The sequence below is a fragment of the Chiloscyllium punctatum genome, chromosome 41 (genome assembly GCF_047496795.1).
Source record: "Chiloscyllium punctatum isolate Juve2018m chromosome 41, sChiPun1.3, whole genome shotgun sequence".
In the NCBI taxonomy this organism is placed as follows: Eukaryota; Metazoa; Chordata; class Chondrichthyes; order Orectolobiformes; family Hemiscylliidae; genus Chiloscyllium; species Chiloscyllium punctatum.
In genome coordinates this window covers 42,194,021-42,220,964 of record NC_092779.1, presented here as the reverse complement: position 1 = coordinate 42,220,964, position 26,944 = coordinate 42,194,021, and the positions used below count along the sequence as shown (strand labels likewise).

The 26,944-nt window shown below is 43.1% G+C and overlaps 1 long non-coding RNA gene across 1 annotated transcript in view; it reads left to right on the top strand.

Moving 5' to 3' along the window:
* The first annotated feature begins 1,685 nt into the window (after positions 1–1,685).
* The window catches only part of LOC140465132 (uncharacterized), a 63,133-nt gene continuing 37,874 nt past the window's right edge, over positions 1,686–26,944 (top strand). The window contains exon 1 of the long non-coding RNA XR_011955109.1: positions 1,686–1,793. This is a non-coding gene — a long non-coding RNA (uncharacterized lncRNA). The remainder of the gene's footprint in view (positions 1,794–26,944) is intronic.

The following is a 26,944-nucleotide window of genomic DNA, read 5'->3' as shown; positions in this document are numbered from 1 at the left end:
AGGCTTTATGCTTGTAGGCTCCTGAGGTGGAAGATGAGGCGTTCTTCCTCCAGTTTGCATGTGGCCTTGTGTTAATGGTGCAGGAGGCTCAGGGTGGACAGCTCATTGGGAGAGGGGGAGTTGAAATGGCTGGCAGATGGAAGGTATGGTTGATTAGAGAGTACAGGCCATACATCTTCCTTGGACTGGTTCCTGAGTTTTTGCTTGGTCTCTCCAATGTGCATGTGGATCTCTGTTGGACTTGGAATGATTCTTTGGGGCCTTGAACAGAGATGTGTGGGGAGGTGTGGGGGCAGGTTTTGTACTTCCTGTGGTCACGGGGAAGGTTGCAGGTGGAGGAGGGGCTGGCGGGGCCTGTGGACCTAACAAGGGTGTCTTGGAGGGAATGGTCCCTACTAAAAGTGGATGGGGGTGGGGAGGGAAATATTATTTTGGTGGTGGGGTCAGACTGCAGGTAGCAGAAGTGGCAGAGGATGATGTGTTGGGTTTGGAGATTAGTGGGGTAGAATGTGATGACCAGCAGGACTCTACCCTTGTTGTGTTTTGGGGAGGGGCAGTTTCTTTGAGGGCAAAGGTGCAGGAAAAGGAGGAGAGACAGTTGAAGGCGTTGTTGATCATGGGGGAGGGGAAATTACACTCTGTGAAGTAGGAGGACACCTCAGATGTCCTGGAGTAGCATTGCACACCCTGGGAGCAGATGTGGCAGAGCCAGAGGAATTGGGAGTATGGCATCATATTTCTGCAGCGTGAGGAGTGGGAAGAGGTGTAGTTGAGGTAGCTGTAAGAGTTGGTGGGTTTGTAGTAGATGACGGTGCTGAGTTTGTTGCCAGAGATGGAGTCAGAGAGGTCCAGGAATGGGAGGGAAGTGTCAGAGATGGTGCAGGTGAATGGGGCTCAAGATGGAAATGGTGGGGCAGATGAACTGTTCGAGCTCCTTGGTAAAAACAAGGACTGCAGATGCTGGAAACCACATTCTAGATTACAGTGGTGCTGGAAAAGCACAGTGGTTCAGGCAGCATCCGAGGAGCAGGAAAATCGACGTTTCGGGCAAAAGCCCTTCATCAGGACCAGAGGCAGAGTGCCTGCAGGGTGGAGAGATAAATGTGGGAGTACGAGGGAGCACCGATACAGTCATTGATGTAGTGGAGGAAAATGAGAAGAGGCTTTATTAAAACATGCAAGATTCTTCAGGGTCCTGAGAGGGTAGATGCTGAGTGGTTGTTTCCTCTTGTGGGAGAGTCTAGGATCATGGAGTCATACAGATGTACAGCACGGAAGTAGACCCTTCGGTCCAACTCATCCATGCCGACCAGATATCCTAACCTAATCTAGTCTCATTTTACAGCACTTGGCCCATATCCCTCTAAACCCTTCCTATTCATGTACCATCCAGGTACCTTTTAAATGTTGTAATTGTACCAGCCTCCACCACTTCCTCTGGCAGATCATTCCATACATGAACCACCCTTTATGTGTAAGAATTGCCCTTAGGTCCCTTTTAAATCTTTCCCCTCTCACCCTAAACTTACTCCCTCCAGTTCTGGACTCCCTCAATCCATAGAAAAGACTTTATCTACTTATCCTACCCATGCCCCTCATGTTTTTATAAATTTTTATAAGGTTACTCCTCAGCCCTAACCTATTTAGCATCTCTCAATAGCTCAAGCTTTCCAAACCTGGCGAAGAGGATTCTGGGTAATCCATGATGGAGGATGGGAAAAATTTGTAGCTGTAAGAGCTGCTCCTTTTTTTGAGGTATTTTAAGTGTTGGAGGCGATTTACCCGAATTCCAGGTACAGTAATTACTGTTTTATAAGCTGTAGCATTATTTTGGAACTTTGGGGAAGAAAAGATAAAACAACGGCACTTTACACTGGAGGAAGAGAACAAAGGCAGTGACCAAATGGTCAGCGACAGAGAGAGAGAAAGAGACTTGCACTGCTCACTGACACAGTGGTGAATCTGCACCGCTACTGTTTTCTGTTTGAGTTCAAGTATCTCTGGACATTGGAGTGTGTCTAAGAAAAATTAACAAACAGCGAAATTCACAGCTAACATTGGAAGAATCTGTATGGGAGAGCTCATAGCACTGGAACAGATAAGTGTATATTTTTTAAGTGTAACCTTGCTGTCTTATGTTAATAGTGAGTAGAGTGATTTCTTTTTGGTTATATATTTTATTGAGATCTGACTCTTGATTAAAATTTAAAAATATAAAACAACGGTACAAAGTTAGCCTGAAGCAGTGTTTTTTAGGCAATAAGACTGTGCTATTTTCTGTAGATTGTTAGGGCACAAACATGGCCTTCAATAGAGTGATGTGCTCTTCCTGATGGATGTGGGAGATTAGGGGAATTCCCATGTTACTGATGATTATATCTGCAGTAAGTGTGTTTGTTTGTGAATCCTATTATGTCACATGGACAGGTTGGAGCATCATTTAGAGATAATGAGGAATTTACAGGAGCTACGGGATGTGATGGATGGCAGTTATAGGAAGGGAGAAAAACCACATATACAATCAGGTAGATGGGTTACCCCAAGGAAAGTTAGGAGATGGAGGGAGGTAATGCAGGAGTCTCTTGTGGCTATCCCCAGCTCAAACAAGTATGCTGTTTTGGAAATGTTGGAGTTGATACACTCTCGGGGGAATGTAACACGACCAGCCAAGTTTCTGGCTCTGATGTAATGAGGGGTACATCAGGTTCCAAGCAATCGATTATAATAGGGGACTCTCTAGTCAGAGGCACAGACAGACGTTTCTGTGGCTGACAGCGTGATATCAGAATGGTGTGTTGTCTCCTGGGTGCCAGAATCAAGTTTATCTCGGACAGAGTGCAGAATATTCTCAAAGGGAGAGGGTCCAGCAGGAGGTCATTATACACATTGGAATCAATGACATTTGTGGAGAAAAGAATAAGATTCTGAAGAGAGAATAGAGGAAGTTAGGCAGAAATTTAAAAAGGAGGTCCTCAAGGGCAGTAATATCTGGATTACTCCCAGTTCTACAAGCTAGTGAGGGCAGGAATAGATGGTTACAGCAGATGAATGATTGGCTGAGAAGCTGGTGCAGGGGGGGGGGAAGGGTCATTGGAATCTCTTCTGGGGTAAAAGTGACCTGTACAAGAAGGACGGATTGCACCTGAACTGGAAGGGGACTAATATACTGGCAGGGGGATTTGCTAGAGCTGCTCTGGAGGATTTAAACTAGTAAGGTGTGTGTGTGTGGGGTGGGGGGAAGGGGGCGGTGAAGGTGGGACCCAGGGAGGTAGTGAGGAAAGGCATCAGTCTGAGACTGGTACAATTGGGAAAAGGAGCAAGTGGGTGGCACGGTGGCATTAGTGGGCGGCACGGTGGCACAGTGGTTAGCACTGCTGCCTCACAGCGCCGGAGACCCGTGTTCAATTCCCGCCTCAGGTGACTGACTGTGTGGAGTTTGTACGTTCTCCCGGTGTCTGCGTGGGTTTCCTCCAGGTGCTCCGGTTTCCTCCCACAGTCCAAAGATGTGCAGGTTAGGTGAATTGCCGATGCTAAATTGCCCGTAGTGTTAGGTAAGGGGTAAATGTAGGGGTATGGGTGGGTTGCGCTTCGGTGGGTCGGTGTTGGGTCGAAGGGCCTGTTTCCACACTGTAATGTAATGTAATCAAACAGTTAGGGCAGACAGGAACAAAGCAGAGAACAAGGTAAATTAAGCTGCATTTATTTCAATGCAAGAGGCTGTACAGTGAAGGCACATGAACTCAGGGCATGGTTAGGAACATGGGACAGGGATATCATAGCAATTACAGAGACATGGCTCAGGGATGGACAGGACTGGCAGCTTAATGTTCCTGGATACAAATGGTGCAGGAAGGATAGAGAGGAGGGTCTTTTTGACAAGGGATAATATTACAGCTGTACTTAGGGAGGATATTCCTGGGAATATGTCTAGGGAAGTTATTTGCGTGGAACTGAGAAATAAGAGAGGGATGATTACCTAATTTGGATTGTACTATAGACCCTTCAATTGTCAGCAGAAAATTGAGAAACAAATTTGTAAGGGGATCTCAGTTATCTATAAGAATCTGGATGTAGGTTTGCTCGCTGAGCTGAAAGATTCATTTTCAGACATTTCGTCACCATACTTGGTAACATCTTCACTGAAGATGTTACCTCGAATGGTGATAAGATATCTGAAAAAGAACCTTCCAGCTCAGCGAGCAAACCTACATCCAGAACCTCAACCTGAGCTACAAATCTTCTCAAAACTTGTTAATCTATAAGAATAATAGGGTGGTTATGGTAAGGGACTCTAACTTGGCCGCACTGTGGATCAGTGGTTAGCACTGCTACCTCAAAGCACCAGGGTCCCAGGTTCAATTCCAGCATCAGGTGACTGTCTGTGTAGAGTTTGCACATTCTCCCCGAGTCTGCGTGGGTTTCCTCCGGGTGCTCCAGTTTCCTCCCACAGTCTAAAGATGTGCAGTTCAGGTGAAATGGCCATGCAAAATAGTCCATAGTGTTAGGTCAATTACTGAGAGGGAAATGGGTCTGGGTGGGTTACTCTTCAGAGGGTCAGTGTGAACTGGTTTGGCCGAAGGGCCTGTTTCCACACTGTAGGGAATCTAATCTAAAAAACTTCTGAACATGGAATGGAACTGCCATAATGTTAAGGGTTTAGATGGAGAGGAATTTTAGTGTGTACAAGAACATTTCTGATTCAGTATGTGGATGTACCTACTCGAGAAGGTGCAAAACTTGACCTACTCTTGGGAAATAAGGTGACTGAGGTGTCAGTGGGGGAGCACTTTGGGGCCAGTGACCGTAATTCTATTAGTTTTAAAATAGTGATGGAAAAGGATAAACAGGATCTAAAAGTTAAAGTTCTAATTTGGAAGAAGGCCAATTTTAACGATCAGAAGGCATAGTCCGAGAATAAAATGTTGCCCATTTAAGGCAATATGTAAATTCAGCTTGAACCTTAATAATCATACCAGAAGATAGGACTCATGTTTGATCATTTAAACAACTGAATGCACTGAATTATAAAAGAAGCATCAGTACTTGTTTTAGAACTTTAGTTTGGATAATTTCCCTGCAGTTTGTGGTTCACCAAGATAGCAGGCACTACTGCTGTAAAGAAAAGTAAAGAATTTTCTGCCATAACTTTGAATCTATCAATTATTCACCTTCTGTTTCTTCTCATTTTAAGAAATGAGTTTTATCGAGTATCTTTCACTAAGATCTTAGTCACTAATTCTAATTCCTTTATGAACATATGAATAAGGAACCGCAACAGACCATTCAACTGGCCTTCAAGCTTGCTGCACTGTTCACGAAGATCTCAGAAACATCATGGAATCCTAGAAGTGTTATAGCACAGAAAGAAGCCCTTCAGCTGATTGTATCTGCATTAGTTCTCCAAATAAGCAACATGACTAATAATGTTATTCTCCTGCCCTTTCCATTTTATCTTCAACATTGTTTCTATTTAAACCACCATCAATCTTCAATAGAACCTGCTAACAGCACACACTCAAGTAGGTGCATTCCAGACCGAAACCACTTATCGTGTGAAAACATTTGTTCTCACATCATATTTGTTTCTTTTGCAATTCACTTTAGAGCTGTGTCCTCTTGTTCTCACTTTGTATATGGGGTGGAAGATTTATCCATATCGACTCCATCCAGCCTCTCTTAACAGTTTGAAAACTTCTTTCGGAGATGACAACTCCTGTTATTATTGTTTTCTCAAAGGTGAACAATCCAACCTCTCCATTCGAGCCTAATAACTGAAGTTCTTGTCCTTGGAAAATTCTTGTTCATCTCTTCTGTACTGTCTCCAATGCACCAACAGCTTTCCTACAGTGTGCCACCTAGAACTCCAGGTAAAAACAATGACTGCAGATGCTGGAAACCAGATTCTGGATTAGTGGTGCTGGGAGAGCAGAGCTGTTCAGGCAGCATCCGAGGAGTAGTAAAATCGACGTTTCGGGCAAAAGCCCTTCATCAGGAATAAAGCTTTATTCCTGATGAAGGGCTTTAGCCCGAAACGTCGATTTTACTGCTCCTCGGATGCTGCCTGAACTGCTGTGCTCTTCCAGCACCACTAATCCAGAATCCACCTAGAACTCCAGCTGAAGTCTGAAAAGTATCTTATGCAAGTTCAGCATTATGTCCTTGCTCTTCTAACCTTTGACCCTAGTAACAAAGTCTAGAACACTATATGGTTTATTAACCACGCTCTCCACCTGTCCTGCCATCCACAAAAATCTTTACTTATATATAGCCAGGTCACTGTGCACAAGTACCGTCTTTAGAATTGTATTTCATTACAATGCCTGCCCATGTTCTTCCTACCAAAATGAATGCCCCAAACTTTGTCTGCATTGAACTTTATCTACCAGCTATCACTCCACCAATTTTTCAATGTTGTTTTGAAGTTCTACATTGTTTAAAATGCAACCACGTTTTGTATCATTCTCAAACTTTGACATTGTCTCTTGCACACCAAGATTTAGATCATTTATCAGGAAAACCAAGGGCCCCCATACTAACCCCTGGGGAACTCCAGTACAAACATTCTCTCAAGCACAAAAAAAAATCCATTAACCATTTTGTTTACTATCACTCAGCCAATTTTGTATCCACATTGCTACTATTCCTTTTATTCCATGGCCTATAACTGTTCTCACTAGTCTGTTGTGTGCCATTGTATGGAACACCTTCGAGAAGTCCATGTATACCACATCAACAGCCTTTTCCTCATCAATCGTCTATTACATAACTCCAGCAAGTTTTTTAAACACGATTTCCTGGTTAGAAATCCAAAATGGTTCTTCTTAATCAACCCACCTTCCTCTATATGATTTTGAATTCTCTCCTGAATAATTATGTCTAGAAGCTTGCCCACCACTGAAAATAAACTGATTGGACTGTAATTGCTGGACTTAACCTTACAGAACAATATTTGCAATTCTTTAGGTTTCTGGCATCTTCCCTGATTCTGGGGAAGATTGAAAGATTATGGCCAGTGCTTTCCACCCTCACTTCCTTCAATATTCTTGGACCCATCTCATCCAGTGCCTCATCAACTTTAAGACCTGACAGCCTATCTAACGTTTTTCCGATTTGAAGCCTTCTAGACAGTTTCCTTCTCTGTCACCATTTCCTTAATAAATGCCTCAGTCATGCCACCTGCCTCCATGTTATACATCACAACCTTAAATAAGTATTTGGATGAACACTTGAAATGTTGTACCATTCAAGGCTATGGACCAAGTGCTGGAAAGTCGGATTAGTGTAAGTAGGTGGGCATAATCCGATGGGTCAAAGGGCCTCCTCTGTGCTATATGACTTTATGGCTGCAAATGTGAATTCCCCTTTGGTCCTTAATTGGCCATACTCCTCTTTTTACCACTCTTATACTCTTTATATGTCTACAGAAGACATTGGGATTCCCCCTAATGATGGCTGTCAATCTTTTCACATGAATCCTCTTTTCTCCTCTGATGTGCTTTTCCATCTCTTCTACGAACCATCTCTTCTTGGTTCTCATTTATGGGTCATGGCTGATTTGTTTGTGTTCTGAATTCAGTCCTACCCCAATAACCTCTGTTTCCTTTGCCTAACAAGAATCAATCTACTCTGGCTTTAAAGTATTCCATGAACCCATCTCCACTGTCTTTTGAAGCAGAGAGTTCTGAAGTTGCACAGTCCTCTGAAATAAACATTTCCCCACATCTCCATCCTAACACAGCAACCCATAATTTTATCACAACATGCCTTAACTCTGGATTCACCTACAAGAGTAAAGATTATTTCCACGTCCACCTTATAAACACCTAATGAAATAGTGGCACTTCGAAAGCTAGTGCTTCCAAATAAACCTGATGGACTATAACCTGGTGTTGTGTGATTTTTAACATTGTCCACCTTATAAAGACTCTTCAGGATTCTATCAACTTGAATCAAATCAACTTGGTCTTCTAAATTCAGTGAAAACAAGCCTTGCCTGTCTGATCTTACCTCAAAGCAACCTCAGCATCCTCAGTAATCATCTTTTCTTGCTAAGTAATGTAAACTGTAGCTACTGCTATCACAAAAAATAAACTTCCTAATCAGACAATCTGCTCTGGCAACCTCTCTGATTGCAACTGTAGTACTCCCAGTTTTTTGAATAACCTGCAGTATCTCTGGTTTTCTGAGGGAGATTGGCCATTAGCCCTTTGCAAGTGCCTGAAAAGGTACGATAACTCCAAGTTTGAATAGCCTATAGAGGTTTGCATAAGGCTTGCTCAACACCTTTGTTCAAGTTAGCATCTTCAGAAAGGGGTGGAGGTAGAGAAGGGAATAGTTTAAAAACTCTCACGTTGACCTAAACATGTGTCCTCCTTTGGACTCTGGTCTGGAAAAGGCCCAGCACTAAACTTGTCAGATTAGAGAGGTATAACACCTACCTTTGTTAGTTTAGACACAGACCATGTCTATTTAAACTCACCAGTTGTCCATCTTGTACTACTGATAAATATTCAGGCCCTGAATTCTGCAGAGAGAAAAGAAGATTAGTAGGAGTGAACTACTCAAACCATAATATAACATCTGAGAATACAAGTGACATGTGCCCCCAAGAGCTGTTAACCAATCGGAGACTAGCAGGTCTCCATTGCTAGCAGCACTACTGGAACTAGTGACTTCTGCTGGTTGTGCTGCAAGGTCCAGTCTGAGGATCACTGCTACAGGTGAATACAGGTCATGGATACAGGTGAATCGAGGTCATGGGGCATAGGTTACTTGAAACATGGTGAGGGGCCAGTTGGTTTATATCTTTGAGAAGTGCCCCTTTCCTGATATGGGATCCTCCAAGTTCTGCATATGCGTGAATAAGGAATAATCCAACGAGACTGTAAGCATACCCAACAGGTTTTGCTGGATGGCCTTCAGGAGGCCAGGGAGGATCAAATGGGTTCTGTTTAATTTGGGAGTCATTGGTAAATTCCAATTGGATTGAAATTAATTAGTGTCAGGTGGCTCATTAATGACACGCACCCGTCACTAGAATTCCTGTATTGTACCCTTCTCATCTTCAAATTAACTGGGGACAGTTTTGTCAAATTTGGCGATCTAATGAGTGAACTGGATTGTCCTGCCCTATTTTCTTGGCCCTCATTCTCCCTCCAGCAGGCTCAATTAAATTACACCACTGTTTCAGTTCTGTGACCCATTATTGGAACGGTCGTAAAAATATAGTCATACTGACTCAAAACATTTCCTCTGTCTCTCTCTCCACTGTTGTTGCCAGACCTGTTGAGTTTCTTCAGCACTTTCTGTTATTACTTCAGTTTTCTAACATCTGCAGTATTCTGCTTTTATCAAAGTGGTCAATTTGTCCTGACTGGTGGGATTGTCGTCAGTTCATAGCAATACGTAAATTTATAAATAAATTCAATCTACTGGTTCACCAGTTATTCTTCCAATGCCTTACCCATTAATGTAAGGTTTTTTTTATTTATGATCACTATTCCAATTTGCTTCAAACTAATCAAAAGTTGCTGATTTCTCATTTGGCCTAAATTATTATTGTGCACTGTCTGTCTCCACTTGTTACACTTCAGAACTCGTCAAAAACAAAGAAAAATAATATTATAAATCAGAAAACAAATAAACCAGAAAATTTTACTGAAAACTATATTTCTCATGATGCTGTGCCATCTCTAAAGAAATCCTGCTGCACATTGTCGATTGGATAATGTCACCTTCTCCCCCACCTTCATCTATCTACCTATCCCATTCCCAGCTACCTTCCCCCAGCCCTGAAGTCTGAAGTTTGACAAACACTCCAATCTTCTGCATGCATACCAGCGATCCCAACAATTCTCCCTTCGCTATTTTGAAATATTACAGCTCAAGTTTGCTAAAGAAAAAACAGCCCTGAGGCAAATTTTCCACCAAAATGTATGAAAAGACAAACATCAACAATGGAGGAAACAGCTGACACACATCGTAGCAATGCTCACAGCTGAGCTCAATTTCTCACACACTCAGTGCCAGCCTGAGATCACAATAGATACTAACTTAAATTGTACTGCATGAAATGTTTTAAATTTACATTCCTTCAATTTGGTTTGCTTTCTAGTTATTCAATTCTCATTCAGACAGTGTATGGGCCTCAATTCTTTCCACACCATGTCAACCTTCATGTCAGGTGTCAGCTGTGGTTCATTGCATGTAGTCTTGCCAATGACTCAGAGGGCTGTATTGATGTCCCATCTCAGTAATGTGAGCACATAATCTTGGCTACTAGAGGTAGTGCTGCACCATCAGAGGTTCAGTGCTTTGGATGGGTGCAAAAATATTCACGTCTGAGTTGGACAGATTTTGATCTACAAGGCAATCAAGGGCTATTTGGGGAAGAGGGAGCAGAGCAATGCAGACAGGAATGTGGAATTAAGGTCAAAACCGGATTAGATTTAGGGGGCATAAAGTGCGAGGGGGAAAATTTAACAATGTACGAGACAAATTGTTTGCACAGAGGGTAGAAGTAACGATAGATATGATAGAAATGTTTAATAGGCAGTAAGACAGACACATGAACAGGCAGGGAGTAGAGATATATGGACCATGTGCAGGCAGATGCATTTAGTTTAGAATGATATCATGATTGGTACAGACACAGTGGGCTGAAGGGCCTGCTCCTGTGTTGCACTATGTTTTATGTTCACTAAGATCTTATTAAGAGAAAGTGAGGCCTGTAGATGCTGGAGATCAGAGTCGAGAGTGTGCTGCTGGAAAAGCACAGCAGGTCAGGCAGCAGCCGAGGAGCAGGAAAATCGATATTTTGGGCATAAGCCCTTCATCAGGAATGAGGCTTGTGGGCCGGGGAGGCGGGGGGGGGGGGGGGGGCGCTGAGTGATAAATGGGAGGGGGTGGGGCTGGGGGGAAGGTAGCTGGGAATGTGATAGGTAGATAGATGAAGGTGGAGGAGAAGTAGATAGAGGAAGGTGAAGCGGATAGATGGGAAAGGCAATGGACAGGTCAAAAGGGTGGTGCCAAGTTTGAGGCTTGGGACTGGGATAATGTGGGACGAGGGGAACTGAGGTAATCCCGTGTAGTTGCAGGGTCCCAAGGCAGATGATGAGGCATTCTTCCTCCAGGCATCGGGTGGTTAGGGTTTAGCGATGGAGGAGGCCCAGGACCTGCATATTCTGGTGGAGTGAGAGGCGAATTGAAGTGTTAGGCCACGGGACGGTTGGGTTGGTTGGTACGGGTGTCCTTCTTTCTACGACATCATTGATCCTGCGATTCCTGTGTTTCATTGTGTGAGGGTGGCGTAATGCGAGGAGGAGGAAGGGGCTGGTTAGCAGAAGGCAGTCTCAACAAAATGGCAAACTGTTGCTCAGTGCGCTTCAGACATTAAATGACAGAATTTTTTTATGCTTTCCGATAAATACTTCAAATGGGGATAGGGGGTAGGCAGCAATGAGGGTACGCCTCCAAATGATAGCAGAGATACCATACTGGCATTGCTTGCTTCATGAGTCCTCTTTGCATTTAAGGACTTTTTAATTTGCTGGTTCTGCCGAATTAAATACTCCTATTATATTTAAATTCTGTGACATTTTAAGCTTGTCCGCTGTCCTAACATTTGAGATTATCATAGTACTGTTCCGCACTGTCATTCAACAGCAAGTGCTCTGGAGGTGATCTGGAAGGTGCCATAAAGACAAATGGAGATTACTTCAGGTGAAAGTGGAAAGATTGAGTGAATAAAGGTTAATTGAGTACGATCAAACATTAACATTAATGATCAAAAAGGCCAATTTTGGATCAAACATTAACCAGGCAGCTGAATGGTCACCCGTGGGCTTTCTGCTGAATTACATAACCCAACTAGGCCTCCTGCATGCCTGAGGCTATTAACCAATCAGAAGCCAGCATCTTGACGATGCCAAGTTAGAGGCCATAACTGTTATCAAAACACCATGCTCCGGAACTCCACGTGGAGGATCAGAGATGAGAAAGGAAATTGGTGTTTTGAGGAGGGGTGTCTTAGGGTGTTGCATTCAAAGAGAGAGGCAGGGGATCAGAAACAAGAGCAGCTGCGTGGTTTTCAGAAGCCAACCCCTTCCATAGCAGAGTCCCTCAGTCTTATCCAAATTAGTGTTGATCAAGATAATCCAACTCAGCAACTGACAGGCTGCCTGCAATGGTTTACCAATCAGGTAGGCCTACTCATTCTCTCGCCTCACTTGAAGCTGAGGTAATTGTAATCCAGGTGCAACGATGCCCTTAAATGCTCATTAATAGACCAATAAAAGCCTGGTGATGAATTGGGAAGGTCTGCAAAATGGGCCTTCCTTCCCAAAACATAATTTCTCAGGTGGGTGGGGAATGGATATCTCGCTTCCTTAGATTGTAAGAAGTTGGAAAAACATTTGATGATCTGATCTTGGCCTTGACTCCACATTCCTGCCTGTTCTCAGTCATCACTTGACTCTGATGTCGTTAAAGAATCCAGTTTATCATAGATATATTTTTCCAAATTATATTTAAAACAAGTTAACAATTTATCATCAAATGCCTACACTAATACATAATCAAAATTTCTACAATTAAAATTGTGTTTATGTCTGGGACCACAGATCAGAGTGCAATTATGATTTATTTCAAATTGACTGACTTATCATCAAAGATCTGTTCCTCAAGCTGATTTTTTAAAATAAATATTTTTATTGAAAAAAAAAGAGTTTTGAAATTTTTTACAAAATTACAAAAGTAGTACAAAATACTATATTCCACTTTACAATATAAGAACAACACCAATATAAAATTAAGAAAACTAACTACTAATCTATTTTATAAACTACCAAAACATGAAATGGGATATTATACATTACAGAACAATAAAAATATATATAAATAAATAAATAACTAGATGCATATTCAAAATAAATTTATATCAAATCATAGCAAAACACATATTTATACAGGATTCTTCCTCCCAGGAGCCCCATACCAGCCAGAGACATCCCCACAGCTAAGCAAAGGCCCTGAACAATATGGCCGATATATCTGCGTCAATGTAGTTCAAAAAGGGCTGCCATGTTCTATAAAATAATTCTGTTTTTTTGGTGCACCATATTCATAAGGAAGTCAAGGGGGATATATTCCATGACTATCCTGTGCCAATTTGAAAGTCCTGGGGGACCCTCAGATACCCAATTCACTAAGATAAGACCATAAGACATGGGAGTGGAAGTAAGGCCATTCGGCCCATCGAGTCCACTCCGCCATTCAATCATGGCTGCTGGGCACTTCAACTCCACTTACCCGCATTCTCCCCGTAGCCCTTAATTCCCTGAGACAACAAGAATCTATCAATCTCTGCCTTGAAGACATTTAGCGTCCCGGCCTCCACTGCACTCTGCGGCAATGAATTCCATAGGCCCACCACTCTCTGGCTGAAGAAATGTCTCCGCATTTCTGTTCTGAATTTACCCCCTCTAATTCTAAGGCTGTGGCCACGGGTCCTAGTCTCCTCACCTAACAGAAACAATTTCCTAGCATCCACCCTTTCCAAGCCATGTATTATCTTGTACGTCTCTATTAAGTCTCCCCTTAATCTTCTAAACTCCAATGAATACAATCCCAGGATCCTCAGCTGTTCCTCATATGTTAGACCTACCATTCCAGGGATCATCCGTGTGAATCTCCGCTGGACACGTTCCAGTGCCAGTATGTCCTTCCTGAGGTATGGGGACCAAAACTGGACACAGTACTCCAAATGGGGCCTAACCAGAGCTTTATAAAGTCTCAGTAGCACAACGGTGTTTTTATGTTCTAACCCTCTTGAGATAAGTGACAACATTGCATTCGCTTTCTTAATCACGGACTCAACCTGCATGTTGACCTTTAGAGAATCCTCGACTAGCACTCCCAGAACCCTTTGTACTTTGGCTTTACGAATTTTCTCATCATTTAGAAAGTAGTCTGTGCTTTTATTCTTTTTGCCAAAGTGTTTTTCCTCGTACAAAAGGAAAGGATAGTGAATAATTTCCTCCCGTATGTATCCAGAAAGGGGAAATTTGGGGAGCCCAAAAGTAGAGACACTGGGTCCAACCCAATCTCCGTACCCAAAATCTTTGCCAAGGCATTTGCTACGCTGTTGAAAATGTGTTTCTGGAAAAGCGTAGCAGGTCAGGCAGCATCCAAGGAGCAGGAGAATCGATGTTTCGGGCATGAGCCCTTCTTCAGGAATTTCCGGAAGGGCTTTCCTGAAGAAGGGCTTATGCCCGAAACGTCGATTCTCCTGCTCCTTGGATGCTGCCTGACCTGCTGCGCTTTTCCAGAAACACATTTTCAGCTCTGATCTCCAGCATCTGCAGTCCTCACTTTCTCCTCGAACATTTGCTACGCTGTCCCAGTACCTGTGGATCTTATGCACCAACTTCTATTCTACATTTAGGGCACATTGGAGGTGCTCCTACTTTGAACTTTGCAAGTCACTCTGGTGCCATGTGAGCCCTGTGAAGCATCTTCAATTGAATAGCCTGAGTTTTCCCAGACATCGTCCCACATCTCTAAGGAGATTTCCATCCCTAATACTTGACTCCAGGTTTTATATAACCGTTCCATGTCCTTTGATACCTTATTACATAGTAAGTGGTGGAGAGTACTGACTGAGGGCAAACCCATCAGCGGAAGCACTCTCCTTTCCATATCCGATTTATAAGGATTAATTATCAATGTGGTCTTCTTTTGTATGAAGTCTCGTATTTGAAAATATCGAGAAAGGTCCTTGCTAGACAGCCCAAACTTCTGACGCAACTGTTCGAAGGACATCATGACCTCCCCATTGAACAGATCTCCCAAACAGGAGATACCTCTGGACTCTCAGATTCTGAATACAGCATCAGTCAGCCCTGGCTGAAATCTCAACGTTCCCACTATAGGGGAATAAGGGGAGGTTTTTTCTAGATAACCCTCATTCTGTCGCATTTTCCTCCAATTTATTGTATTTAATACAATAGGATTTTTACAATGATCAGTAATAACTCTCATCTTATCCATAAATAGTAGATTGATGAGGGAACATTTTGCTTGGGAGACCTCAATATCTAACCAGATTGATTGTAGGTCACGAGACCCATCAGCTACATAAGGTAACAGAGAGCTCAACTGGTGCCTCCTGAAATCCGGAAAATCAAGCCCTCCCCTTAATTGTGGAAGCTGCAGCTTTTCTAATTTAATAAGGGGCTGTCTATGACTCCAAATAAAGGAGCTGAGCCAACCATAGAGCTTACACAGCACCTGTCTCGGCAGCATCAAGGGGAGCATTCTCATAGGGTATAAAAGGCCATAGGGTATTCATGTTGACCAAAGCTATTCTACCTAGCCAGGATATCAGGAGATCTTCCCAGTGTTGAAGGTCCTGTCTTATTTTCTCTCATAAGTGTGTATAATTGGCTTTATGTAGCTGACCAAATACTGGAGTATTAAAAATACCTAAGTAAAGGAAATCTCCCAGTGACCACTGAAGGGGTAAATGGGATCCATCTGGAAAATTGAATATACTGGTAAGGTCTCCCAGCAGCATGGCTTCCAATTTCATAAAATTGATTTTGTAACCTGAGAACATACCAAATAAGTTAACCACTTGAATTAAAAGCGGGGCACAGATGTCAATGGACCATTTAAGAAAAGAAGGACGTCATCCCCATCGAGAGGTATTTTGTGCTTACCCGATCCAACCTCCGGAGCCATTATATTAGGATCAGTTCGTATAGCTTCCACCAACGGCTCAATCACCAGCGTAAGTAATAATGGTGAGAGAGGACATCCCTGACGACAACCTCTGCCAATGTAAAAGCCATCCGAACTTAAACCATTGGTAATCACCACTGCTTTGGGATAATTATATAAGACTGAAACCCATTTAGTAAAGACCTCTCCAACACCAAACCGTTCCAATGTATAAAAGAGAAATGGCCATTCTACCTGATCGAATGCCTTCTCTGCATCTAGGGAGACAACTAATCCCGGTATCTCTCCCTGCTGGCAGGCCTGTACCATATTTAAGACTCTTTTAATGTTATTAGTTGATCTGTGACCCTTTATAAACCCCATCTGATCCTCTTTTATAATGAATGGTAGAACCCTCTCCTGTCTTAATACCAACATATTTGAGAGAATTTTAAAATCCACATTCGACAAGGATATGGGTCTGTATGAATAGCAGTCATCTGGGGCTTTTCCTTTCTCAAGAATGAGAGAAATATTTGCTTCTCTCAGAGAAGGCGGGAGGCTACCCTGACTGTGTGGATAATTATACAGATCTATAAGTGGCCCGACCAATTCCCCTATAAATTCTTTATAGGACTCAGCCTGGAATCCGTCTGATCCGGGTGCTTTGCCGCTCTGGAGCTGCCTCAACGCCTCCTGTACTTTCTGGGTTGTCAGGGGTGCGTTCAAGAATGACACCTGCTCCGAGGTTAGGCCCGGGAGGGCCAGGATTTTAAATAAAGACTCCACCTTCCTCGTTCTAGCCTCACAGTCCTGCGACTTATACAATTCAAAAAAGAACTTTCTAAAGGCTGCATTGATCTTTTTACGATCACAAGTCAGGGTACCAGCTCTCTCTCTCATAGACATAATGGATTGGGGAGCCTTTTTCTTTCTGGCACAGTATGCAAGATACCTGTCAGGTTTGTCGCCGTATTCAAATAATCTCTGCTTCGCAAATAATATCTCCCTCTTTGCTGTTTCAGTAAGTGTGGTATTCGAAGTTGCCCTAAGGGCTGTGATCTGCTGTAGTTTAGTAATGGAGGGCCTATCAGCATATGCTGTTTCAGTCGCCCTCCAAGCAAGCCTCAAGCTGACGCTGTTGTTCTCTCTTTTGTCTTTTCTGGGTCGCTGAATATGAAATAACCAAGCCTCACGCGTATGCCTTAGCAGTCTCCCACATCACCGATGGGTTACTGGCCGTGCCTGAGTTGATATCCCAGAAGGTTTTAAATCCCTGCAAGAAATATTTTATGAACTTACTATTCTTCAATAGGAAAGGGTCCATATGCCAACGTCGGGAACCTATCTCGTCATCACTAGACTTAACCTCCATATATAACATGTGGCATGGTCAGAAATAGTTATATTACCTATTTTACAAAACAAAATCGAGTTCAAAAAGGTTGAAAGGACAAAAAAATAAATCGACTCTGGTATGGCACTTGTGTGGCTTAGAATAAAAAGTAAAGTCTTTACCCTCAGGGTGAAGATACCTTCACCAAACCCAACTTCCTATTCAGATCAGCCAACTGCCTCGGTCTCAAAGATGTGCCTGCGGAGCTCTTAGGTATCCTGTCCACCTCTGGGTTGATGATACAATTAAAACCTCCCCCTATAATTGTGTGGCACACGCCGAGAGCCATCAACTTGGAGAACACTTCAGTTACAAATTTAAAAGGGTGCGCCGGGGGGCAATAAAGATTTAAAATCCCATATTCCTCTCCATACATTCGGGCTTTAATTAATATATACTGTCCAGACTCATCTTTTATCTGGCTGAGCATTTGGAAGGGAAGATTCTTCCAAATAAAAATGTCCACTCCTTTACTTTTTGAGCTGAAAGATGAAAAGAACACCTGGCCAAACACATCCTGTTGCAGCTTCGAATGCTCCTTATCAAGTAGATGTATCTCCTGTAGAAGGGCTACATCCACCCTCTTTTTTTTAAGATTTGATAATATATTTTTCCTTTTGATTGGTGTGTGGCTCCCCTTGACATTCCAGGTGCACCACCTAAATGAATGACTAGCTATGACCGTCCAAGCAAACCCAAGACCCCTCAGGAGGGAAAAGACATTGAGTTAAAACCAAAAACAATTCACATGTAAGAACACCCTTTAAAACAACTAAATCAAAACAGTGAGAACTACTCCTAAAAAAAATGAAACATATTGAAAAGCAGACATGCCCCCTTGTTCACAGGAGGCACTGCTACCTTTTAGTAATCCCGCCATAGCATTCCCCAGCTAGAGCCATGTCCTTGGCCTAGATATTACAAAGTAGACTAAATAAATGCCAATGTCTTACAAAACAGGAGTTAAAAGTGGGCGACAACCCACCCCCCCCCACATTATTACCTAGATACACTTAGCAAAATAACATAAGATAAAAATATATAAAATTTAAAAAGTACAATCCCAGCAAGTATGAAGCAACAAAAAAGACTCAGAAACATCCCCCAATAATCGAATAAACCACGTGGGTTATAGATAAGATCCAAAGAAAGGATAAAGAACGAGCCCCACCCCCCCCAACCCGAGGAAGGATGGAAAAGAGAAAGAGGGAAAAAGGAGGAGGAAAGACAAAAAGGGGGGCCAGAATAAAGTCACTATCCATACAGTTCAAGTCCCGCAGTCTATTTGAGAGTACCCAGGAATTCTTTTACTTTTTCTGATGCCTGAAGTTATATATAGATCCTCCATGACTGAAGCGCAGCGTTGCCAGATATCGCATAGAATACTGAAATCCCTCAGACGCTTCTTCGCCTCATCAAATGCCTTCCTCTTGCGAATCACAACCGGAGAGAAGTCCTGGAACAACATTATTTTGGTACCCTCAGGCTCGCCTCTGCAGATAAGTCTCTGTTGCTGCTGGGGGAGGGGGGAAGGGGTCCCTGCCTGTAGCAAACTTCGTGAACCATTGCTTTGATGCAGAATGACCAAAGCTGCTGGGAAAAAAAACTATTTTAAATAATGGCATGGGGATCTTTCTCCAAACCTCTGGAGGCCTCCAGCAGTATTTGTTTTTCCTGTAATGTTGAAGTTGGACTAGGACCAATCGGGGGCACTGGTGCGACCCAGGCCTGCGTACAGCAACCCAGTGAGCCTGCTCTACCCACGCCCGGCCCAGCTCTGACTCCAATTCAGCAACTGTGGGAGCCATTGCTGCAAAAATCAACAAGTTGGCCTTCCTCCTCCCATTTGGGAAGGGCCAGCAACCGAATAGTTTTCCGACGATCTCAATTTTTGAGGTCGCCTATATGTTCCCCTAAGGCCTGGACTTGGCGTTCCAGAGCCCGGACCTGACCCACGGATGACTCAGCAGCAGTCTCCAAGGCCGCGGCCCGTTGTTCCACTCCTTCGACATGCTGCCCGAGTTTCTCGATCTCTCGGTCATGCTTCTGCAGCATGACCGAGATCGACTCCCACCTGGACTGGGTCTCTTCGATGGACACGTCGATCTTCTCTCGGAGCTTAACGAACTCCAAGATTGCCTCTGCAGATAAGTCCTCCGGGACAGCCATGGACATCTCTGTTGCTGCTGGGGGAGGGGGGATGGGGTCCCTGCCTGTTGCAAACTTCATGAACCATTGCTTTGATGTAGAATTACCAAAGCTGCTGGGAAGAAAAACTATTTTAAATAATTTAGCAGGTGAGGTGAGGGTGGGTATCCCACTTTGCCTGGATGTTGGGCAGAGCTCTGCAGACTCAGAGCTACTGGGTCACCGCCATCTTGGATCTCTCAAGCTGATTCTTATCTGCTGAAGATTGGTGATCTGAAATATTCATTTGAGATATTATGGCTAGACTGTATCTTGGATTTTCAAAAAGAACATTTTCAATATTGCTACAAGTAGATTAGAAGGTGAACCTTTTCACCCTCCACACATCAGAAGTAGAATGCAAGAAACAGACGTTTTAAAAAAAATACACCATTATATTTTTATTTCCTTTTTCCTGTATATTTCAGACTTCTCCGTTATGGGACATGCATACAATCTGAAATCACATTTTACTATTTTGCAGACTTGCACAATACAACCATTTTGAAATCTAAAATTGGTCTGGACAGAGATTGAGAATGGCTGTTGCCTATATTTTTTATGAATCATAAATTACCTTTACCTTTATATACGAAAAGGATTTGAATATGACTTACGGTCAAGTCCGTTGATGTATCTTGTTGTTATTTCGCAGTGTCCCCAGACTGCATTAACTACTGGGTACAGTTGGTTTCCCTTTCAGGCTAAGACACCATTATAATAGTTTATTAAACAAATTACAAAATACAGTTTACAAAAAACAGTTAACAGCAATTTTACAAGGGAGATGAGGTCAAACCTCAAATCTCAGTTTCACATATAAAATACAGTAACAATGACATTTGTACATAATAAACTAATCCAGTTACATAAACAGTGCAGACAATACAGACCCAGCATGCTCCCATCCCTCCCCACCTTCCGGCCACTCTAAGGCAGCCCGCCCCTACACACCTTCCGGCTCTTGGTCCATCCCATGCCCCTTCCAGTTCTCGGTCCGCCCTGACACACCTTTCGACCACCTCTAGGACAGCCCACCCCGGTACCCGCCCGGGGTGACAGCAGGCAGGACGGCCTACCCACCTTCTGGCTTCACTAACCACCCTCAGCACCTTTCGACCACCTCGGGGGCAGCCCGCCCCGGTACCCGCCCGGGGTGACAGCGGGCAGGACGGCCTACCCACCTTCTGGCTTCACTAACCACCCTCAGCACCTTTCGACCACCTCTAGGTCAGCCCACCCCGGTACCCGCCCAGGGTGATAGTGCTGAGGATGGCTACTCACCTTCCGGCTCTTGGTCTGCGTACCTTTGGGCTCTCACCCACCCCGATGCGCCTCCGGCCAGTGGGCTATCCTGGCACACCTTCCGGCCACCTCTAGGACAGCCCGTCCCCTAAGACACCATTATACAGAACAAGAAGACAGTGCTGATTGGTTGGGCCATCATTGGCTTGGCAATACACCAAGAACAGTTTGGCTTCAATCTTAATTCTCAGACCAGACAGATTCTGATTTGTCAGGACATTGCCATGGGAATGAAGCAGAGTTTGGCGGTCTCCATTGCACCTTTTTCAAAACAAAGAGGGTAACGTGTGTACAAATTCCTTTTGCTACATAAGGTAGGGTCCTGAATTTTAGGTAAGTAGCTTCTAGTTTGCGCAAATACATTATGGGCCCAGCTAATGGATATACATTAGTTTCTGATATAACTTTCACTATAGACTGGATTATTTAATAAATGATTTCCAATTGTGACAAAATACACATGACAGTAAATAAATCAAATCAAATCAATAGCAGAATCATATCTAATGGTATTCTGAAGCCGACCTGCTGCCAAATGTGAATGGTTAACAGGATGTGTTGTTTGATATGGGTCTGCCAGTTGTTGGAACGACTAGCCTACATACCTGCCATCATACTACCACACTGGGCAAAGTGTCTTTTTGGTTTGACAACAACATCCTATAAATGAAAGAAAAAAACATTTGTGGATTTGCTGCACAGTAGCAACGGGAGACAGCTAGCTTCACCTATTCAAATTTTTTGAGACGCTTTCCCTTTCCAAGGTATTCTTAGGTAAACTAGGCATCGTTCTGAGCAACAAATGAGTTTTTGTGATAGACAATTAGTGATGATTTGGTCAGGACAACCATTACCACACAGGATAGTTTTATTACACATATTCTCAGCATCAGGTTTACACAGTGATGGTGCCTAGTATGGGGGAGTTTAGCTGTGAAGAAAGGTTGGCTAGATTAGGTTTGTTTCACATGAACGCAGGAGGCTGAGGGGCCACCTAATAGAAATTTATAAGATTGTGAATGGCACGGATAGAGTGGAAAGTATGAGGCTTTTTTTCCCAGAGTGGAAGGGTCAGTTACAAGGGGACATAGGTTCAATGGGTGGGGGTGCAAAGTTTAAAAGTTTTTTTCATACAAATGTTGGTGAGTCAAGATCAGAGTGGTGCTGGAAAAGCACAGCAAGTCAGGTAGCTTCCGTGGATCAGGAAAATCGACGTTTCGGGCAAAAGCCTTTCATCAGGAATGAGGCTGGGAGGTTCTGGAGTGGAGGCTCTTCACCCCGGAGGCTCCCAGCCTCATTCCTGATGATGAGATTTTGTCCGAAACGTCGATTTTCCTGGTCCTTGGATGCTGCCTGACCTGCTGTGCTTTTCCAGCACCACTCTGATCTTGACTCCGATCTCCAGCATCTGCAGTCCTCACTTTTGCCTAAAGGTTGGTGAGTGCCTGGAACATGCTGTTGGAGGAGGTGGTGGAAGCAGACAACTAGCAGCATTTAAGAAGCACCTGGACAAGTACATGAATAGGAAGGGAATAGAGGGATAAGGGTCCTGTAAGTGAAGACAGTTTTAATACGAAAGGGCAAAATAAATCAGTGATGGCTTGGAGGGCTGAAGGGCCTGTTTGTGTTCTGTATAGTTCCAGTGCACAACTGACTAGAACCCTATTCATAAGATTGCCAACAAGAATGATCTTGTAGTTTGTGACAATTCTTCAAATCTCTTTGTTGCATCCGTGTCTGATGAATGTCAGATGAATGGCTTGAACTTCTAGTCTCCTTTTAGCAACATTAAAGAACATTTTGCAGAACAAAGGAGACTGGCTGCAATGATGGAATAGTTGGCTTTGTAAAGAACTTGACTTGCTCGATCCGGATAACTGAGTCTCCAACACTTTCAGAGTGTGGTCACACGACCCAGTTTGTGGGTGTAGTGAAGATATTGGATTTGAACACAGACAACTGGACAGCTTTCCTCAGGAGCAATATTGTTTGCTTCACCTCCCTTTCTCTGAAGCCTGCTCATGATATTGTGTGTTCAAAACTGTCTGGAAGGCCATATTACCACCAAAAGAGGGTTCCGAAGGAGATTTTAAACTCCCCACCACTGTCTGTAGAAAAGCAAAGTTAGCCAGCATGATGCCCCATATCAAGAACACTGATACAGCAAGACATCCTGTGCACGGCACGGTGACACAGTGGTTAGCACTGCTGCCTCACAGCACCAGAGACCCGGGTTCAATTCCCGCCTCAGGCGACTGACTGTGTGGAGTTTGCACATTCTCCCCGTGTCTGCGTGGGTGTGCTCCGGTTTCCTCCCACAGTCCAAAGATGTGCAGGTCAGGTAAATTGGCCATGCTAAATTGCCCGTAGCCTTAGGTAAGGGGTAACTGTAGGGGTATTGGGTGGGTTGTGCTTCGGAGGGGCGGTGTGGACTTATTGGGCCGAAGGGCCTGTTTCCACACTGTAAGTAATCTAATCTAATAAGATTGTGTTGAAAGTGACTTCTGTAACAGACCAACATTTAGAAATCTGTGAAGAATTATTTTTCTGGAATTCAACAGTTACTTGGCTTAAGTACCTTTTACCATAACATTCTTCAGTTTTTTTCTTCCCAGACTTGGAATTTGTGTGTGAGGGTGTTGGTTTTCAAGAATGATATATAAAAAATATATTTGCACAGTTTAAACTGTTGTATTTGTGACTAAAGGCACCTGGCTGAATTGTTTCTGATACTGAACTTTATACTGTTTAATATATTTATAATTGGTAATGTCACTTCACTTTTTAAATTCAACCTTTGTCACAGTGAATGGAAAATTGGTTAATGGAAAGGAATCAGTTCATTCCTCTTAACTTGGCTATAACACGTCACACTTTATGTGACTTGTTGACCCAAGTTTATACTTTACACAAAACTGGAAGCACTGACATTAATTTTGAATCTTAAAGTTATGTGTTAAGGTGCAGTCAGTACTGCTGCTGTCTGGTTATAAGACAGGCAAAGCAGCTAATTTAGTGCCCATCAACACAAAGAGGGATATCTATAGGGTCAATGAAGCAGCCAGGCAGGGGTTTGTGCCAAACAGTAGCATTTTTTCAGTAATATTAGTTACCGCAACAGAGCTAGGCTGTTGCTAGGGTATTGTTAAGTACCAGCCAACTAATTTTGTTCCAAAACTTTTCTCTGTTGTATAAGGCAAAATCACGTAATGGGCAAACATCTGGCACTTCAAAGGTTAAATAGCATTTTTACACAGGCATTTCAAAGAAGCAATGTGAGTTGCCAAGGTCACAGTTTTAACGTCTGGTGAAAGCTAGATTGTTGGAACAAGTTTAATCAACGTGGAATTATGGGCCACCTTCTTTTTTGACTTGACAGTTATAATGAAAGATCCAGCACATTCTACTTTTGTTAGACCTCCAGTTGACTAATGCATCCTTTTCTGTATCATGAATTAATCATCTCCTGTCTGTTACTTGCCAGAAAGATGGGCTTGTGGGTTAATTACAACCACTTTAAAAAGCAACTTATAAGGCTCATGAAAAAATGTGGTGCCTGGCCTGCAATCTGTTGAATTCCAATGTACAAAAACGATACAGGGCTCAATCCAGCAATCAGGATGTTCAAATTTAAAATCCTCAGCTATGCTTCAATCCCTATACAAAAAAAACTGGGGATGCTGAAACTTTGAAACAAAATCAGAAATTGCCGAAGAAACTCAGATGATTTGGCAGCAGCTAAAGAAGGGTCAGTGGATATGAAACATTAACTCTGCTTCGTCTCCACAGATGCTGCCAGATCTGCTGAGCTTCTCCAGCAATTTCTGTTTTTATCTCTCAATAAATGGGCTCTCTTCCTAACTCTATGACTTCATTCAGCCCTACACATTCTAAGAACTCTGCACTCTCCATACCTGGCTACATAAACATTCTCAGTTTCCTTTGTGCTGCCATTGACAGCTGTGTCTACAGCATTTTCTCCCTCAATTCCCTCCAAAAACTTTGACATCATTCCACCTTTAGGATGCACCTTAAAATATACCTTTATTATACAAGGGTTTGGGCAACTATTCTGATATTTCTTTGGACAGTACCAGTTTTAGTCTATCTATTGGGGTCGTATAGTGGTTTAGTGGTCAGTACTGCTGCCTCACAGTGCCAGGGACCCGGGTTCAATTCCAGCCTCAGGCGACTGTTTGTGTGGAGTTTACATGTTCTCCCTGTCTGTATGGGTTTCTTCTGGGTGCTCCAGTTTCCTCCCACAGTCACATCAAAGTCATATCAGGTAAGGATAGCTTCACCAGATGGTAAGGATTTGAGAACCAGATAGTTATTTTCAACAATTGACATTGATTTCACCATCCACCAAGGTGGAATTTGTCCTAGAACAGTAGCCTGGGGTTTTGGATGACATTACCACTACACATAATACTTGAGTCCTGAGGAAGAGAAGTGCTTTGCATCATGGGGCCAGCTATTTGGTGCATTTTGTTTTCTCAAGAACATTCTGGATGAGCATATGCTCTTTATTAATGCTCTTCTTCCCACTTAATCCTCAGCCTGTTACTTGGCGTGAACTGCAAGCTACAGACAGTGTGACCACAGGCCTCTCTCTTTCTATTCCACCTATCTTCCCTCACCTTCTGCATGTCGGCTTTCAGTTAACTAAGAACTGCTGTCTGGCCAGCTGCCGACACCTTCCTGTAATGATGAAGCAACATTAATTGCCCTGATGATCACATCCGCTAGCTTAGATATTGGCACTGTGCAAACTTTAGTAAGTGGTGTTAGGAGGTGGTAGATCACCAGACATGAGTGGACTGCAGGAGGATAAGGTTGCAACCCAGCTCACAAGGGGGTGAGTTCGCAGATGCATTTTGCAGAGGACTCAGATGTAGAATTTGGCGAGGCATGTGGAAATGCTGCCCAACTCCTCAAAAGCACTTATGGACTAACACTTAATACACCATTTGGCTGATGTCTTGACTCCTTTTGCAGAAAAGGCAGAATTCACTAAAATCTAAATGGTACAGTAGAAGGCCAGACTGTGATCATGAAATCCATAGCAATTTTGGTTAGAACTTAAAACAAAATTTGAATCATTACAGTACTGGGTGTATTGTATGTATAGCTATTGAAAGCTACTTGATCTGAAATGTTAACTTTTGGGCAGCTGCTTTGGTGGAGGCAATAGTCACATCACCTGGACTAGAAGTGGGAACTGACCTCGTGTGGTGGGCATGGGGGGACCCTAGTGTGACATTTTACCAGACATGACTAATTAACAGGTTGCCTCTGAGGCTGCGTTCAAATTGAACAATTTAACTTCAACTCCATCTCTCATCCACCATAACCCATGAAGAGGTGCAGTCCACTCAGAGGGCTAGTGGTGGCCATTATTACAAAATTAATGCAAAGGCACCTCACTGGAAGTTAAATGGTTAATCACAAAAATAACATTATAGGTGTCCCTCAAGGAGCTGAACATTTGAACATATTTCAGTGAAGAATTATTATGACAGAGTGATAACTGAATTTGAGCAGTTCAAAATGATAGTAAGTGTGGAAAAAGGCTGGTCAGCCCATCGAGTCTGCACTGACCCTCTGAAGAGCATCCTACCTTACTGTAGCCCATAACACTGCATTTGCTATGCCTAGTTTACCTAGCCTGCACATCCACAGACACTAATGACAATTTAGCATGGCCAATCCAACTGACAGGCACGTGTTTGGACAGGGAGGAGACCAGAGCACCTGGCAAAATATGCAAACTCCTGACATACAGTCAGCCAAGGCTGGAATTTTACCATGTCCTTGGTACTGTGAGGCAGCAGTGCTAACCACTACCGTGCCATCCACTATAGACTTGGATAGTAATAGAGTAAAGGGCAGAGAATGGGGAAATACATGAAGTGTGTTACAGAGAATTTTTTTTGAGTGTTCATTTCTGTCCAAATGATGAAGGGGGAATTGCTGGAAATGAGGTGGATCAAGGGGATTAAGCCTTGGGGAATGTTTATTGAACAGTGATCATAAGGTGTAGGTGTATCAAAAAAAATCACAAGGCTTAATCCAATGTAAAAGGACTAGATTAGAGAAAACCAACTACAGTGTCCCAAATAGATTGGAATGGAAGACTGACAGACAAAAACCTGTAATAGAATAAATGGCCGCCTTTAAAAAGATATTGTTTAGGTACAATTAGGATACATTTTTTGTGAAAATGTGGCCACAAGAATGATTTCAAATTGATTATATTATTGAGAATCTGGTTGAACATAGAAAAATCAACAGGGACGTGAGAAAGGAATTTAGAGAGGCAAAACAGAGTATCAA